We start from the raw sequence: 18,064 nt of genomic DNA on the forward strand, positions 1-18,064 counted from the left end.
CCACGTTTCGAATAGCCAAAAGATGCAGCAGAGGGGCAGGATTCGTTTGGTCTCAATATAATTGAGGACTGTTTGGCTCTAATAACCCGGTCCACGTACAAATCCAACTGTTACTACGAACCAGAAAATTTTGATGTCTATCAATTTAACCACTTAAAATAAATTTTCGTAATTTTAAGAAATAGATAAGAAGTAGAATAAAAATCTATGTCCTAAAACTAGAATGGCGAGAAATAAGAAAGAAAAAGAGCGCGTCGAAAAAGGTCGAAAAATAAAAGGCGTCGAAAAATAAGAAAGAAAAAGAGATGACAATAAAAAAAATTCGACTAACCCAACCTTATTACTATCACTAACTTAAAATTATAATCGCAAATTGAGATTACTAATTGAAATGATAATTGATACATAGGTAAAAGGTGTCTAAAAATATTAAAGCTTACAGGAAAAACTATATCCCAAATGGCAATATCTTAAAAAGGTACTAAAACTTAAAAAGGCGTCGCAGAATTCTAAAGCACTTAAATCTTAGTCTAAAGAAAAAGCACTTAAGGGATTTTACGGCAAAGCCTAAAAATCTAGAAATAAAAATAACTATGGCAAAAACTATGAATTAATAACTAAATACAAGCGAAAAATACAAATATTACGCTAAAACAATTAAAAAGGGATAAAATATAAAAATATACTAAAATTTGTAAAAAGTTACAATTTTTATAAAAATATTATTTTTATATTATTTATTTTATAAAACTATTAATTTTACAAATTAATTAAACTAATTAAACTAAATAATACAAATTAAATAAATAACACTAAATTAAATTATATAATATATAACCCTAATTTGGGTTTAAATATAATAATAATTATTATAATTCGTAATTAATGCAGGTTGCAGTCAACTGTGGCGTGTCAGACGGGCTCATGCGATCGCATGAGTCCTAAGCTAACCGGCCATGCGATCGCATGGGCTAGGGTTTCGGGCCACAGAGTGGGCTGCTACAGTACCGGACTAGAGTTTTAATATTATTTTTTTTCTGTTTTGAATTTTCTGTTTTATATATTTATGTAATATATTTATATAAATTAAATAAAACTTATATTTTTATAAAATAAAGATAAAGAAACTTTTATAGAACTTAAATATTTAACAAACTCTTAAAAATATTTATATTTTTGTTTTCTTTTTATATTTTTGAATATTTAAAACGTATTTTTACTTGAGCGTATTTTAATAAAAGTAAACTAAAAATAAATTTTTTTTTTCTTTTTAGCGTTGCGCTTCCGGCTTTTAAGCTAGATGGTTCCCCGGCAGCGGCGCCAAAAATACTTGATATGCGCAGAGGTGTATATAAAATAGCTTAAATTTTACTATGAGATACTATTAAATACGATACAATTTTACTCAAGATATTTATTTATTTATTGAATGGATATACTTAAACCTTGCTACAACACTTATAGGCAGTGTACCTAATCGTATAGTAGTGTAGTTTTTAGTAAGTCCGGTTCATTCCACAGGGAATCTTTTAATCAAAGCTTAACGCTATATTAGTTTTAAATTTATAAAAATACAAATATATATATAAGTAATATTATTATTATAAAGGGGGGTTTTTACCGTTTAATGACCGGTTTGTCGATTTTAAAACTTTAGTCGCAGTTAAAACCAAATGTAAAATATTAAATAAATAAAAGACTTAATTTAAAGCGTAAAGTAAATAACGATAATGAAATTGCGATAAATAAAAGTGCGATAAAATAAACTTGCGATAATTAAAAAGTACGATAATTAAAAGTGCAATTAAATACAATAACAATAAATAAAAGTTCGATAATTAGAAGTGCAATTAAATATAAAATAAAGGAAATTAAACATGAAATAAAAGAATTATGCTTATTTAAACTTCCGTAATCATGATGTTTGACGTGTTGATTTTAGTTTTATGCCCATGGGTTAATTGTCCTTTGTCCTGGATTATTTAATATGTCTGTCTGGTTTTTGTCCATAACATTCCATCAGTCATAAATATAAAGTGCGAGTGTCCTCGTCAAATTATCCTTATACCCGAAGTTAAATATTCCAACTAATTGGGGACTTAAACTGTAACAAGATTTTAATACTTTGTTTAATAATTACACCAGGATGTCGACTGAATGTAACCTAAGGTTTTAATACTTTGTTATCAATTATGCCAAGTATCCTTGTACATAATTTCACCCCTGTTTTAATAATTCTAGTGGCTATTAATCCATTCCCGTGTCCGGTTAAATGAACGATTATTCGTACATATAAATACCCCTCCCATCGTGTCCGATCGAGTGTATATGGTTATTTATAGGGACGTTCAATTGTAAATCTTTATATTAAAATTAACAAACTATCATTTAGTTAAACAAATATAAAGCCCATTAATAGCCCATAGTCTAATTTCCACAAGTGTCGTTCTTTTGTCCAAACCCCAATTATGGTACAAAGCCCAATTACCCAATTTTAATAATTAGCCCAACATCATGATTACTTCGGATTAAATAATCATAATAATAACTTAGCTACGAGACATTAAATTAAAAAGGTTGAACATAACTTACAATGATTAAAAATAGCGTAGCGTTACACGGACAGAATTTCGATTTACACCCTTACAACATTCGCTAACACACCCTTATTATTATAAATTAAAATTAAAATTAAAATTATAATATAAATATAAATATTATACGTTGAATGAGGAGAAGAAAAAGATGTGTTTTGTGTTACACCAAAGCTCGATTTTTATAGGCATGTGGGCTGGAACTGTGCACCATGCGATCGCATGGAGTTTCTTCCTCCAGGCCATGCGATCGCATGGCCAGCTGGGGAGACTCAAAAGTCTTTGTTTTTTTATGCCGACGATTTTTAAATATAATATAATATATATATATTAATTTTAAGAATTAATTATATATTATATTATATTCATGTGCATAGTTGACTTGAAATTTTTAGTCCGTTGCGTCGAGCGTTGAGAGTTGACTCTGGTCCCGGTTCCGGATTTTCGAACGTCCTTGCGAATAATTTAATATCTTGTACTTTGCGTTTTGAATCTTGTAATCTTGTAATTTCGAGACGTTTCTTATCAATAATTGGAACCTTATTGATTGTATTTTGTACTTTTGAGCTTTTTGGTCGTTTGCGTCTTCAATTCGTCGAATCTGTCTTTTGTCTTCACCTTTTATTATTTAAACGAATATCACTTGTAAATAGAACAATTGCAACTAAAAGCTTGTCTTTCTTGAGGAATAATGCTATGAAATATATGTTCGTTTTTAGCATTATCAATTTTAAAAGTGGGACTATAATTCACTTTCACAGATTTTTACTTCGTCGGGAAGTAAGACTTGGCCACTGGTCGATTCACGAACCTATAACAAATATCTACATATATATCAAAGTATGTTCAAAATATATTTACGACATTTTTAATACTTTTTAATGTTTTATGTTTATTAAGTCAGTTGTCCTCGTTAGTAACCTACAACTAGTTATCCACAGTTAGATGTACAGAAATAAACTGATATATATTATCTTGAATCAATCCACGACCCAGTGTATACACGTCTCAGGCTAGATCACAACTCAAAGCATATATATTTTTGGAATCAACCTCAACCCTGTATAGCTAACTCAAACATTACTGCATATAGAGTGTCTATGGTTGTTCCAAATAATATATATACATGGGTCGATATGATACTTCAAAATATTTGCGTACGTGTCTATGGTATCCCAATATTACATAATGTATTAGAATACATGTATAATACAATATAAGTTAGCTAGGATATGATTAATATAGATTTTTTACCAATTTTCACGTAGCTACAACAAGCAAAATTATCCAATCTTGTTTTACCCATAACTTCTTCGTTTTGAATCCGTTTTGAGTGATTCAAGTTGCTATGGTTTCATATTGAACTTAAGTTTATGAATATAAATAGAAAAAGTATAAGTTTATAGTCAGAAATACAGATTACAAGTCATTTTTCTAATGGTAGTTATTTCAGTCGAAAGAACGACGTCTAGATGACCATTTTGGAAAACATACTTCCACTTTGAGTTTAACCATGATTTTTGGATATAGTTTCATGTTCATAATAAAAATAATTTTACCATAAGAACAACTTTAAATCAAAGTTTATCATAGTTTTTAATTAACTAAACCAAAACAGCCCGCGGTGTTACTACGACGGCGTATATCCGGTTTTACGGTGTTTTTCGTGTTTTCAGGTTTTAAATAATTAAGTTAGCATATCATATAGATATAGAAGATGTGTTTAGTTGATTTTAAAAGTCAAGTTAGAAGGATTAACTTTTGTTTGCGAACAAGTTTAGAATTAAGTAAACTATGTTCTAGTGATTACAAGTTTAAACCTTTGAATAAGGCAGTTTTATATATATGAATCAAATGATGTTATGAACATCATTACTAGCTTAGGTTTTGTGGATAAACCTACTGGAAATGAGAAAAATAGATCTAGCTTCAAAGGATCTTTGGATGGCTTGAAAGTTCTTGAAGTAGAATCATGACACGAAAACAAGTTCAAGTAAGATTTCTACTCAAAATAAGATTGTTAAAATTATAGAAATTGAATCAAAGTTTGAATATGAGTATTACCTTGTATTAGAAAGATAGCTTACTGTAAATAAGAAAGATTTCTTGAGGTTGGATGATCACTCAAAGTGGATTTGCAAGATTGGAAGTAAGCTAGCAAACTTGGAAGTGTTGCTGGTGTGTTCTTGAGTAGTTGTTTTGTATCTTGGTTTATGTATGGATTTATGAACTAGATTGAGCTAGATTTTGATGAAGATGATGAAGAACACTTAGAAAAAAGGAAGAACACTTGAGAGAGTTTAGTTTGATGCATAAAAATTAAAAAGTGAAAGTGTTTATGAGTGTGTTAGAAAACGTGATATGTATGTTCTCATATAGTCTCCATTAGTTTGTTGTTTTGTTAGATATTTCTTGCTAGATGTTAAATGATGGTTCCCACATGGTTAGGTGACTCACATAGGCTTCTAAGAGCTGATCATTGGAGTGTATATACCAATAATAAATACATTTAGAAGCTGTGTATTGTACGAGTACAAATACGAGTGCATATGAGTAGAATTGTTGATGAAAATGAATGAGGATGTAATTGTAAGCATTTTTGTTAAGTAGAAGTACTTTGATAAGTGTATTGAAGTCTTTCAAAAGTGTATGAATACATGTTAAAACACTACATGTATATACATTTTAACTGAGTCGTTAAGTCATCGTTAGTCGTTACATGTAAGTGTTGTTTTGAAACCTTTAAGTTAACGATCTTGTTAAATGTTGTTAACACATTGTTTTTTATTTCTAATGAGATGTTAAATTATTACATTATCATGATATTATGATGTATTAATAGATCTTAATATGATATATATATACATTTAAATGTCGTTACAACGATAATCGTTACATATATGTCTCGTTTCGAAATCCTTAAGTTAGTAGTCTTATTTTTACATATGTAGTTCATTGTTAATACACTTAATGATATGTTTACTTATCATTTATCATGTTTATCATAGTGTAGCAATATATTAATATGATTCATAGGTATTTAGTAAGACGTTGTTATAACGATAATCGTTATATATATCGTTTCGAGTTTCTTAATTCAATAAACTGATTTTTATGTATATAACTCATTGTTAAAATACCTAATGAGATACTTACTTATCATATTATCATGTTAACTATATATATCCATATATATGTCATCATATAGTTTTTACAAGTTTTAACGTTCGTGAATCACCGATCAACTTGGGTGGTTAATTGTCTATATGAAACCTATTTCATTTAAACAAGTCTTAACAAGTTTGATTGCTTAACATGTTGGAAACACTTAATCATGTAAATAACAATTTCATTTAATATATATAAACATGAAAAAGTTCGGGTCACTACATGAATACTCTTCCAGGCAGTTCGATGCCTATTGCAGATCATATGGCATCCGACATGAGAAGACAGTTCCACGTACCCCTCAACACAATGGTATAGCAGAAAGAATGAACCGAACAATCATGGAACATGTTCGGAGCATGCTCAGTATGGCTAAGCTGCCAAAGCCATTCTGGAGAGAAGTGGTCAGAGCCGCATGTTACTTGATCAACCGATCTCCATCAGTACAACTGAATTTTGAAGTTCCGGAGAAACTTTGGTCTGAAAAAGACCCATCATACTCTCACTTAAGAGTATTTGGATGTTTGGCATACACACATGTATCCAAGGAGCTCAGGCAGAAGCTGGATGCAAGGACCACTCCATGCATATTCATAGGCTATGGAGATGAAGAATTTGGATACAGATTATGGGATCCAAAGGAGAAGAAGGTGATCAGAAGTAGGGACGTGGTATTCCATGAAAGTCAGACAATAGAAGATATTGAAAAGCCCACACTATCTCAGAAGTCAAATGTTGCTGCTCAGGTGCCAGAGGCAACAACAGAATCATTTATGAGAAATGAACATATAGTGCAAGATGAAGTACCGGAAGTAGAAGATAATGAGAAAAATGACGGTGCTGAGCAGGGGGAGCCACAACCCCATCTGCCAGACGTTCCAGGACCATCACAAGGCGAAGATGATGGTGGATCTCCTCAGTATATTCCAGAAGTTCGTAGATTTGAACGAGTTCGGATTCCATCGAGTAGATATCCGGAATCCGAGTACCTTCTACTTACTGAAGATGGAGAACCAGAGAGTTTTCATGAAGCAGTATCTCATAAGGACAACGAAAAATGGTTGCTTGCAATGCAGGATGAGATGGATTCTCTGCAGAAAAATCAGACTTATGAGATCGTAGAACTTCCACAAGGGAAGAAGGCACTGAAAAATAAATGGGTGTTCAAGCTGAAAAAGGATGGCAGTGGAAAAGTGGTGAAATACAAAGCACGACTTGTAGTCAAAGGATTCCAACAGAAGAAAGGGATTGATTTTGACGAGATATTTTCACCAGTAGTCAAGATGACTTCAATTAGAGTCATACTTGGTTTGGTCACAAGTATGAACTTGGAGCTTGAACAGATGGATGTAAAGACAGCTTTTCTTCATGGAGATTTACCTGAAGAAATTTACATGGAGCAGCCAGAAGGTTTTGAGGTTTCAGGAGATAACCTCGTATGCAAGTTGAAGAAAAGTTTGTACGATTTAAAGCAGGCACCTAGGCAGTGGTACAAGAAGTTTGACTCGTGCATGGTGAGTCAAGGGTACAAGAAAACTGCAGCAGATGAGTGTGTCTACATTCAGAAGTTTTCTGAAGGAGATTTCGTTGCTCTTCTACTATATGTAGACGATATTTTGATCGTAGGGAAAGATGCAACGAAGATCAACCAACTGAAGAAGGAACTCTCTAAGTCTTTTGACATGAAAGACTTAGGACATGCTCAACAAATTTTGGGAATGCAGATTACCCGAGATAGGAAGAATAGAAGGTTATGGCTATCTCAGGAGAAGTATATTGAACGAGTCCTTTCATGATTCAATATGAACAATGCCAAACCTGTTAGCATTCCATTAGCCAACCATTTCAAGTTAAGCAAGAGTTCTTGTCCCTCATCCAAGGAAGAGACTGGGGAGATGTCATCAGTACCATATTCTTCAGCGTTTGAAAGTTTGATGTATGCAATGGTGTGTACGAGGCCTGATATTGCTCACGCAGTGGGAACAGTGAGTCGTTTTCTCTCTAATCCCGGGAAAGAGCATTGGAATGCGGTAAAATGGATTCTCAGATATCTTAAAGGTACAACGAAGATATGTCTTTGTTACGGGGGAGCTGATCCAATCTTGGAAGGCTATACAGATGCAGATATGGCTGGAGATCCTGATAGTAGAAAATCTACTTCAGGATTCATTTACACTTTTGTAGGGGGAGATGTTTCATGGCAGTCAAGACTACAGAAGTGTGTTGTATTATCCACAACTAAAGCGGAGTATATTGCTGCCGCAGAAGCTGGAAAAGAAATGTTGTGGTTAAAGCATTATCTCCAAGAATTTGGAATCAAGCAAAAGGAGTACAAGTTACATTGTGATAGTTAGAGTGCTCTAGATTTGAGCAAGAACTCCATGTACCATTCCCGTACAAAACATATTGATATTCGCTATCATTGTATACGCGAGGTAATTGATCGTCAACTGTTGAGACTAGTCAAGATCCATACAAAGGAGAATCCTGCAGATATGTTGACAAATGTGGTGACTCGAGAGAAGCTAGAGTTATGCAAAGACATAACCAGGATGTGTTTTCTTGTATACGGCTGGAGGGGGAGAATTGATAACTTCCAGCCGTAATCTAGAATCGTCTAGATATTCAAAGTTGTCAACTTTGACAACTCATATGGAAGTATTCAAATTGGAAACAATGACGGCTACAACTTTGACAACTCATGTAGAAGAAGCAAAGTTGGAAACAATGACGGCTAGTCAACTTTGACAACTCATGTGGAAGAAGCAAAGTTGGAAACTATGACGGCTAGTCAACTTTGACAACTAGCGTTCACACATTCACCTCCTCAAACTTTCTTTATAAATAGGGGTGCAAACCTCATTTGTAAATCATTCAGAAAAGTGTAATCACACCTAGTTAGTGTGTGTAAGTTAAATGTGTAATCTTAACCAAGAGTAAATACATCTCTAGAGAGTGGTGAGAATTCCTAGTGTGTTAGTTTGAGAGTTTTTTGTTTTTGAGTTTTGTAATACTCTGTAATCTATTCTTATGAGTAATAGAGGTATTTTCTCTCAAATTTGTGTGTACCAATGTCCAGTCGATCCCCTCTTAATCACAATACCAAGGGCTAACCACTAGTTTTTAAATCTTGGGCAAAGAAGCACTTTCACAGTGTTGATGATCCTAAGGCACATTTTGATGCGTGATTAATAAATTAATAAATAAAAGGGTCCGGATTAAAAATCTCGTCTTCATCAAATGGAATATAAGCTGGCAAGTGGCAACACAAGTTTTTACATAAATGATGACATAATATTTTTTATTATAATAGAAAAAAACGAAAATGATCTGAGGAGACTTCGCATTGCGGCGAGAACATATTTGATAAATTTGATAGACTAAAAGAATAAAAAAATGAAACAAACTTTTTTTTATGATAGGTATTTTCTTATACATTTATTATATTTATGGGCTATGTGCTAAGATGAAAATTGAGATATATGTACTGGGCCACAGCCTGTCATATATGAGTACATATTAATATCAAACAATTCGGTATTGTAAGGTACAAAATCTCGATAAAAGGTAATTTCGATTTGATCATGTCGAAGCAACATAACTTAATGTAAGAAAAGCAGGACACAACTAATTAAACCAGAGGCCTAAGATGCATAAAAAGCATACCTCTCTCGGCCTTTTTGTTCACTTGATATTAATCTTATGGGTAATGACCCATGACAATTGCTAACTATGGGTTCAAAAGTCTTTTCTTTGTGTTACATAAAAATAATTTAAAACAAAATATGCTACTTAGGTCATACAGTTGGCCAAGATAAGCTACCTTCTTATAAATGTTGACTCTTTAATTATGGGCTATATATGCGAGTGAATGAGTGATGTTAAAAACCGGGAAAATTATATGAAAATGATTGAACTTTTACAAAAATTTTATTGTATGCATCAACTTTCAAATATCCTATTGTATGTATTAAACTTTGTATTTTGTACTATTATATATATATATATATATATATATATATATATATATATATATATATATATATATATATATATATATATATATATATATATATATATATATATATAATCACTTACTTAGCCTTCCGGTTGTCGGTTGATTTACAGGGTTTTATGCCATGTTGGATAATAATGTAATATAATAAATTAATAAATATAATAGAAATAGAAATAAGGCGCTACTGAAATGTTTTTTCAAACTGCATTTCTCTCCCTTTCTTCTACAATAACCCTAACTCCATCACTTTTATTCTGGTGAAACAACTTCAAAATTGGGCATAAAATTATCTCGCATTTTGTATCATCGAAGTCTTCTAAGGTATGTATTCACTCAATTTTAAGTTGTACTCTCAAAATAAAACTTGATTTGAACAATTAGGGTTTTTTTAACTGCTCGAAAATTCATTGCAGGATGGTTGGAAGCCCAGAATCTGCACGTGGTTTTGATTTTGATGTATATTATAATGGTGCGTTTAGATTCAATCCACTTAGGTATGAAAATGGTAGTGTGTTGTCCATGTTTCTTGGTAAAATTGAGTTTGATGAGCTATCTGAATATTTAGAAATGGAAACTTCATCATGGTGAGAGTTTAACTTCATAATTTGCAAATGCATCTTATACATTATATTTTTGTAGTGTTGGTTTGGAAGCTCATTATCAAGAAATGAAAACTTTACATTTTCTTTGTTTATCATGTGCAAAAAAATGAATTAGGAAAACACCCAAAAAATAAAAAAATAAAAAAAAAATAGGGCAAAATTGACACGTACAACAGCTGCGCAACTAATGAATCGTGTTGCTGGGTTTGACTTGGTCCACGAAATACGTTCATATAATCGATGTCCACAATGACATAATTCGATTCCTGGGTTTTGATTCGTGGTGATGTTCCTGGAGAGGATGAAAAAGAAGCAGCCATGGAGGTTTGATTGATTTAGGGGTAATTGGTTGATTTTGGGGAAATTGGTTGATTTGAGGGGAATCGGTTATATAATATAAGGTAAAAATAAATAAAATGTGACTTGTACACATCAGCAAATCAACGGGCAATCGGAAGTCCAATTAAGTGACTACATACAATAGTACAAAATACAAAGTTTAATGCATACAATAAGAGATTTGAAAGTTGAATGCATACAATAGAAATTTTGTGAAAGTTCAATATATTTTCATATACTTTTCCCTTAAAAACCAGTATCAGTAACCAAATGGGTGATCAAAAACACAGTAACACAATTATTTAAAAAGTACATAAAAAAAGAACAGCAGAACTGTAGAAGTATCTTGTTTTGGAGGTCTTTCATCGAACCTGAAACTATAAAAGGTTTGGGGCTTCAAAAAAAAAAGATATTATTTAATTACCAGAATAAAAGGTTGTTCCTAAATTAAATTCTAATGCATCTCACATCACTTTACTAAAGAAAGTAATCAAAATCTAGTGTGGACTGTCATATCTTTTCCTGTTTCACATTTTGCCTGCATATGAAATCGATCTGGATTATACATTTATACAACTAATCATTCAGAACATGGACTTTATATAGAAAAAACAGCCCATGATGTTATTTTTTCAGACATAAAAGAACTCAAAAGCAAATTGTAAATTGAGATCTGTTGTCCTTAGGCATGAGATCGATGCTAAGTCAGGTACGTCCTATATCTGAGAAAACAAAGACTGGTTTATGCTAAGTCATCACTCATCACATGTAGAATGAAGCTCTCTGGTTTTTGGTTCAGTCTTCATTATTTAATAAAGTTGAAATGCTAATTAAGATGTATCCCATATTTCCCAACTAAATAAACAAATAATAAACATTTATTAGAAACATAGGCGATCACAAAAGGCATACTTTTCTTGGACTTTTGGCTAAATTTGCCCCTCCCAATTTTAGTTCAAAAGTTTTTTTATCGGCAATAACGATTGTATACGGGGAATCAACTCCACCGAGACATCTTCCAATTGTGATCTTCTCTGCGGTTCCTCCATCGAGGGAATTTTTGTTAGGGTTGATCTCTCTTTCTTTTCGAGTAAATGATTTTTTATTATTTTATATAGAGGAATAGGAATAATAATTAACTGAGTTTGATTGTGATTCCAATAGTTAACAAAATGAAAAAAGAAATGATATTTTTGCATAAGACTTTCAATATTATAATTAAGACAAAACAGATGCAGAAGATAAGAAGAATACCTTTCTCTGTCTTTTGGTTAAGATTATTAAGTATATTATTTGTTCTTATTAGTTTAATATCTCTCATATGTGAACAATTGGTTCACTAGAATATCTAAACCTAAATTGACATAGTGAAGAACTAAACGAGAACTTTTGTTGGTTGTTGACCAATGGAAAGAAATGGGATTGTGTCAACAGGCCCCTAACCTTTCTTGACATTCTAAACATAATTTGACCCTCTCATCCGTCACAATGGCTTGCTATATGAATATTTGTGAGTTGCTTTGGTGTTGTACTCAAGGTTGGAGATCTCGGATCTCGGGGAGATCTCGTTTGAACATTTTTTGGGAGATCTCGACATCTCGAAAAAATCTCGGGGAGATCTCAGACATTGACTTACGTTGACTTTTCAGTTTTTATAATATAAATATATACAAATGAATAAATATATGTATACTTATATACATTTTAACGAGATTCTACATGAAGGTTCAAGAAATGAGCGAGAAAATCCGAAAAATTACGAAATTTTATGAGAAAATTCGATAAATGAGCGAGATAATTCGAGAAATCGTGGCTTTGACCAAGTTTGACCTCGTTGACCGAAAAATCTCGGGAGATGGACATCTCTTCTCGGCGGCCTTCTAAAACGATATCTCGGAGAGATTTGGGGGAGAAATAAGGAGATTTACAACACTAGTTGTACTACTTGACTCACCCTAACCATTCTTTCCGTAAAATTTTATTACTTTTTTCAAAATTGCTTTCCGTAAAATTTTATTACTTTTTTCAAAATTGATCTTTGGCATTAAAACTGTACTACTTATAAATCAGACAACTACTTGAACCATTCAAATTCCAATATCCAATATAAAAAATAGAGTTGACTCGATAAAGTAAATTTAACACTCAACCTTTAAAACCATCCAGAAGAAACACTAGCTCTCAAGAATAGCAGACAGCAGCTAATAACAATCTTCCATAACAAAAGTTGTAAACTCAAATAATTGACATAACCTTTCTTGACTTTCTAAAGTCAAACCTTGAAAGTTAACATCAGAATTAGCTTTGTCAATAACACCATATATACTGCACTTCTAAATGTTTTGTAATATAATGTAATATACTTGACATTCCAAAACAATGAGACCAAGACACAAATTAAATATGTCAACAAACTGACACCATCCATTTGACTAAAAAATAGTATGATCCTAAACCTGTATACAGTGACTAGTTGATTGAATAGTTAGACCAACTAATGACAAGTAGTAGCCTGGCTCAATAGTAGGAATCATAGTTTGACCATGGATCATTATCTAACATTGGGTGATGACTTACGTAAAAGAAATGGAACTTATAACTGATTGTCTTATTCTAGAACTTGAATCCGGAAGTCCACAAAAAAATTATTGCTAATTGCCCGAAGTGAGAAGCAAAAATATTCTGATAAAGACATTCCTCAGTAATCACTACAAGAAAAATGGCCATTAGTGACCAATTTTTAGTGACCACTTATTTTTTAGTCACTAATAATTCAATATTAGTTACCATAAAAAAGTGGTCATTAACTATTGGTCACTAAATAATATTAGTGACCAAATAAATACTTGTCACTAAAATTCACATATAGTGACCAAAAAGTGGTCACTTATTTAAAAAAAAATAGATATCATTAGTAACCATTAGTAACCACATAAAATTTACATATAAAGACCAAACAATGGTCACTTATTTGAAAAAATAGGTATAACAAATTATTTTTCTCAACCTCTACTTAATAAAAATATACTCCGTATGCATAACATATAGTTTGAGTTTTTTTTGCCAAGAAACAATATTATTACATACAGTACTTACTAATTTAACATTTACAGAGATAAAATTTAATATTTAACGGAGTATAAATTTGTTTGACTAATAACTACTCCGTCGTTTATAGCTTATCACTCCCTAACTTTATTACGTATAACTTTATTATAAAATTTTGTTTGACCAACTGCTCGTTTCCTTCCCTTTTAGATTCACCTAAACACTTCATCTTCGTGAATCGATCTCCGAAGACGTACATCAATCTGACGGCATAAATCGCTTATCAACTCCGACGGAATGAATTGCTTATCATCTCCGACGGCATAAATAGCCGGATTCTGGTAATTTCTGATTCGCTTCTTTTCTTTTGCCCTAATATTTTTACAATTAGGGCAAAAGTAAATCTCTGATGTTACATAACAATTGTAATCATAAATAGCTGATCTAGTAGGTATTATGACTCTTTTTCAGCTGTTGAAGCTTTCTCCGCCACTTAATCACCCGGTCGCCTCTTGTGGAAGCTTACTCAACCATTCTCTGTTGAAGCTGGTATATTCTATGGTGTCTCTGTATCAATTTCGTTTATATATGTATATATATAATAAGTTATTATCATTTTTTAGCTGTTCTTCTTCATTAGCGTTTTTGTAGTTTGTATTAATTTATCTGATTGTTTGACTACTTGATATATTGTCTATTAATTTTGTAGTTTGTACTCCGTATTAGTTTATCTGATTGTTTGACTACTTGATACATTTTCAATTAATTTCTACTTTAATCACTAAATAAATACTTGTGTTTAATTGTTTGCATAGGGATTTTTCCAGGAAATTTTGTTTTAACTGATAGTATGGACAAGTCTTGGATGAATATAGTTCATAGGACAAAGGATCCACGATTTGAATCTGGTGTCAATGAATTTCTTAATTTTGCATATCGTGGAAAGAGTAAGTCATCTAAAATTCCATGCCCTTGCAAAATTTGCAATAATTTCCGCCATCATAATAGGAGTAGTGTTTTTTCGCATTTAATGCAAAAAGGGATTACTCATGGTTATGATACATGGGTGTATCATGGTGAGTCTTGTGATGTATCTGATGATAGCGATAATGATATACCATTTGAGGAAGGTGATAGGGCTACTGATGATAGCGATAACGACCTTGATGAAATGTTAGAAAACATAGGTAACGGTATGTGGGGAAATAACTGGAAGAATAGTGATGGATCTTCATCCTCTGATGAAAAAGATTTAGAAAATCTTCGTAAGTTATGTTCAACCTTTTTAAATTAATGTCTCGTAGCTAAGTTATTATTATGCTTATTTAATGCCGAAGTAATCGTGATGTTGGGCTAAATATTAAAATTGGGTAATTGGACTTTGGACCATAATTGGGGTTTGGATAAAAGAACGACACTTGTAGAAATTAGACTATGTGCTATTAATGGGTTTTATATTAACTAAATGATACCTGGTTGATTTAATATATAGACTTATAATTTGACGTATTTATATATAACCACATACGCTTGACTGGGTACGGTGGGCGGGATATCTATAAATACCAATAATTGTTCATTTTACCGGACACGGAACTGGATTAATAGTTAATAGACTTGTTGAAACAGGGGTGGATTACATTCAAGGGTAATTGGTGTAATTGTTAACAAAGTAGTAAAACCTTGGACTACACGCAGTCGATAACCTGGTGTATTCATTAAACAAAGTATTAAGACCTTGTTACAATTCGAATCCCCAATTAGTTGAAATATTTGACTTCGGGAATAAGAATAATTTGACGAAGACTTTCGCACTTTATGATTATGACTGATGGACTATTATGGACAAATCCGTATGGACATATCGAATAATCCAGGACAAAGGACAATTAACCCATGGTGATAAAACTAAAATCAACACGTCAAACATCATGATTACGGAAGTTTAAATAAGCATAATTCCTTTATTTCATATTTAATTTCCTTTATTTCATATTTAATTGCACTTTTAATTATCGCACTTTTATTTATTGTCATTTTATTTATCGCAATTTTATTTATCGCAATTTCATTATCGTTATTTACTTTACGCTTTAAATTAAGTTATATTTATTTTTAATATTTTACATTAGGTTTTAACTGCGACTAAAGTTTTAAAAATCGACAAACCGGTCATTAAATGGTAACAACCCCCTTTTATAATAATAATACTACTTATATATATTTTTGTATTTTTACAATTATAAGTTAAAAATATAGCGTTAAGCTTGGCTAAAGATCCCTGTGGAACGAACCGGACTTACTAAAAACTACACTACTGTACGGTTAGGTACACTGCCTATAAGTGTTGTAGCAAGGTTTAGGTATATCCACTCTATAAATAAATAAATCACTTGTGTAAAATTGTATCGTATTTAATAGTTTTTCGTAGTAAAAATATAACTATTTCCTAGTACGCCTCGCACACATCAAGTATTTTTGGCGCTGCTGTCGAGGACACTAAAACGCCAGAAGCGCAACGCTATATATAAAAAAAAAAAAATTTATTAAGTTCTTTGTATAAAAATATACGTTTTAAATTTTAAAAAAAATACAAAAATATAAAAACAAAACCAAAATTTATATATTTTTAAGAGTTTGTTAAATATATAAGTTTTATAAAGTTTCTTTATTTTTATTTTAAGTTTGTAAAAATATAAGTTTTTTTATAAATATTTTATACAAAAAATTAAAACAGAAAAAAAAGAGAAAAAACACTCGGCCCGATCACTGTAGCAGCCCAGATCTTGGCCCGGATCCAATAGCCATGCGATCGCATGGCCCAGAGGCGTAGAACTCATGCGACCGCATGAGGCTGTCTGACACGCCAGGTTTGACCATCCAACTGCAATAATTACGTAATTATTATTATTATTATTTATTAAAACCCTAATTAGGGTTGTTTATTTAATTAATTAGTTTAGTTTTATTTATTTAATTTGTATTATTTAGTTTAATTAGTTGTATAAATATATTAAATTAATAGTTTTATAAAATAAATAATATAAAAATAATATTTTTATAAAAATTATACTTTTTACAACTTTAAGTTTTATTTTTATATTTTGTATCTTTTTATTTGTTTTAGCGTAATATTTATATTTTTCGATCGTAATTAGTTTTAAGATATAGTATTTGCCATAGTTATTTTTTATTTCTAGATTTTTAGGCTTTGCCGTAAAATCCCTTAAGTGCTTTTTCTTTACACTAAAGATTTAGGTGCTTTAGAATTTTGCGACGCCGTTTTTATATTTTAGTACCTTTTTAAGTTATTGCCATTTGGGATATAGTATTTCTTGTAAGCTTTAATATTTTTAGACGCGACTTTTAATTCTTAGTTTTTAGTTCCTTTTAAGTTTCGACGCGCTACTTTCTTATTTTTATTTTTCGACGCCTATTATTTTTTCGACCTTTTATTTTTCGACGTTTTTCGACGCGCTCTTTTTCTTTCTTATTTTTCGCCGCTCTAGTTTTTAGGACTTAGAATTTTAATTTTCTATTTCTTCTCTAAAATTTCAACGAAAAATTATTTTAAGCGGTTAAATTGATAGACATCCAAATTTTCTGCTTCGTAGTAATAGTTGGATTTGTTAGTGGCTGAGTTGTGAGCTTCCGATTTAAAGGGTTCTGGCTCCCTGCTGCATCTATTGGCTATTCGAAACGTGGGCAAAAGTAGAAAAGTCTATTAATTTGATAACTTTAATAATTTTTATCTTTTATAACTAATAGGATATTTAGTGAATGCACCGAGCAAAACGTTCACCACCTTTTGTACGTTCACCACCTGTAACTCGATCAAGACATCTAGCCAATATTGTCGCCGTTGATTTTTCTGTAGAATCGTCATCCAGTCGACCAAGTACTCCAATTCAAATTTCCGATAATCCATTTTTTGAACCCGACCTCACAATTGAGAATCCGGAGGATATTCAAGGACAATTCAGAGATCCTGAACCACTAATCTTTCCTCCGGAACCACCAATCATTCAAACAGAGATTATAGAGGAACCAACCATTAAATCAGAATACTCTAGTGATTCAGATTCAACAAATTCAATTATGGAGAATCTGGAACCTCTAAGTATGGAAGACCGAATGCGAGCTAAACGCACTGGCCAAGGTCACGCAATTACTCAACCTGACATTAATGCGCCAAATTATGAAATCGAGGGACAAATCCTACACATGGTAACTAATCAATGCCAATTTAGTGGTGCGCCGAAGGAAGATCCAAATGAACATCTTCGTGCCTTTAA

At 31.7% G+C, this 18,064-nt stretch overlaps 1 pseudogene; it reads left to right on the top strand.

Annotated features, from left to right (window-relative positions):
* The first annotated feature begins 11,971 nt into the window (after positions 1–11,971).
* Positions 11,972–12,177, top strand: LOC139869649 (U2 spliceosomal RNA; annotated as a pseudogene).
* Positions 12,178–18,064: the final 5,887 nt, after the last annotated feature.

The sequence above is a fragment of the Rutidosis leptorrhynchoides genome, chromosome 9 (assembly GCF_046630445.1).
Source record: "Rutidosis leptorrhynchoides isolate AG116_Rl617_1_P2 chromosome 9, CSIRO_AGI_Rlap_v1, whole genome shotgun sequence".
Classification (NCBI taxonomy): Eukaryota; Viridiplantae; Streptophyta; class Magnoliopsida; order Asterales; family Asteraceae; genus Rutidosis; species Rutidosis leptorrhynchoides.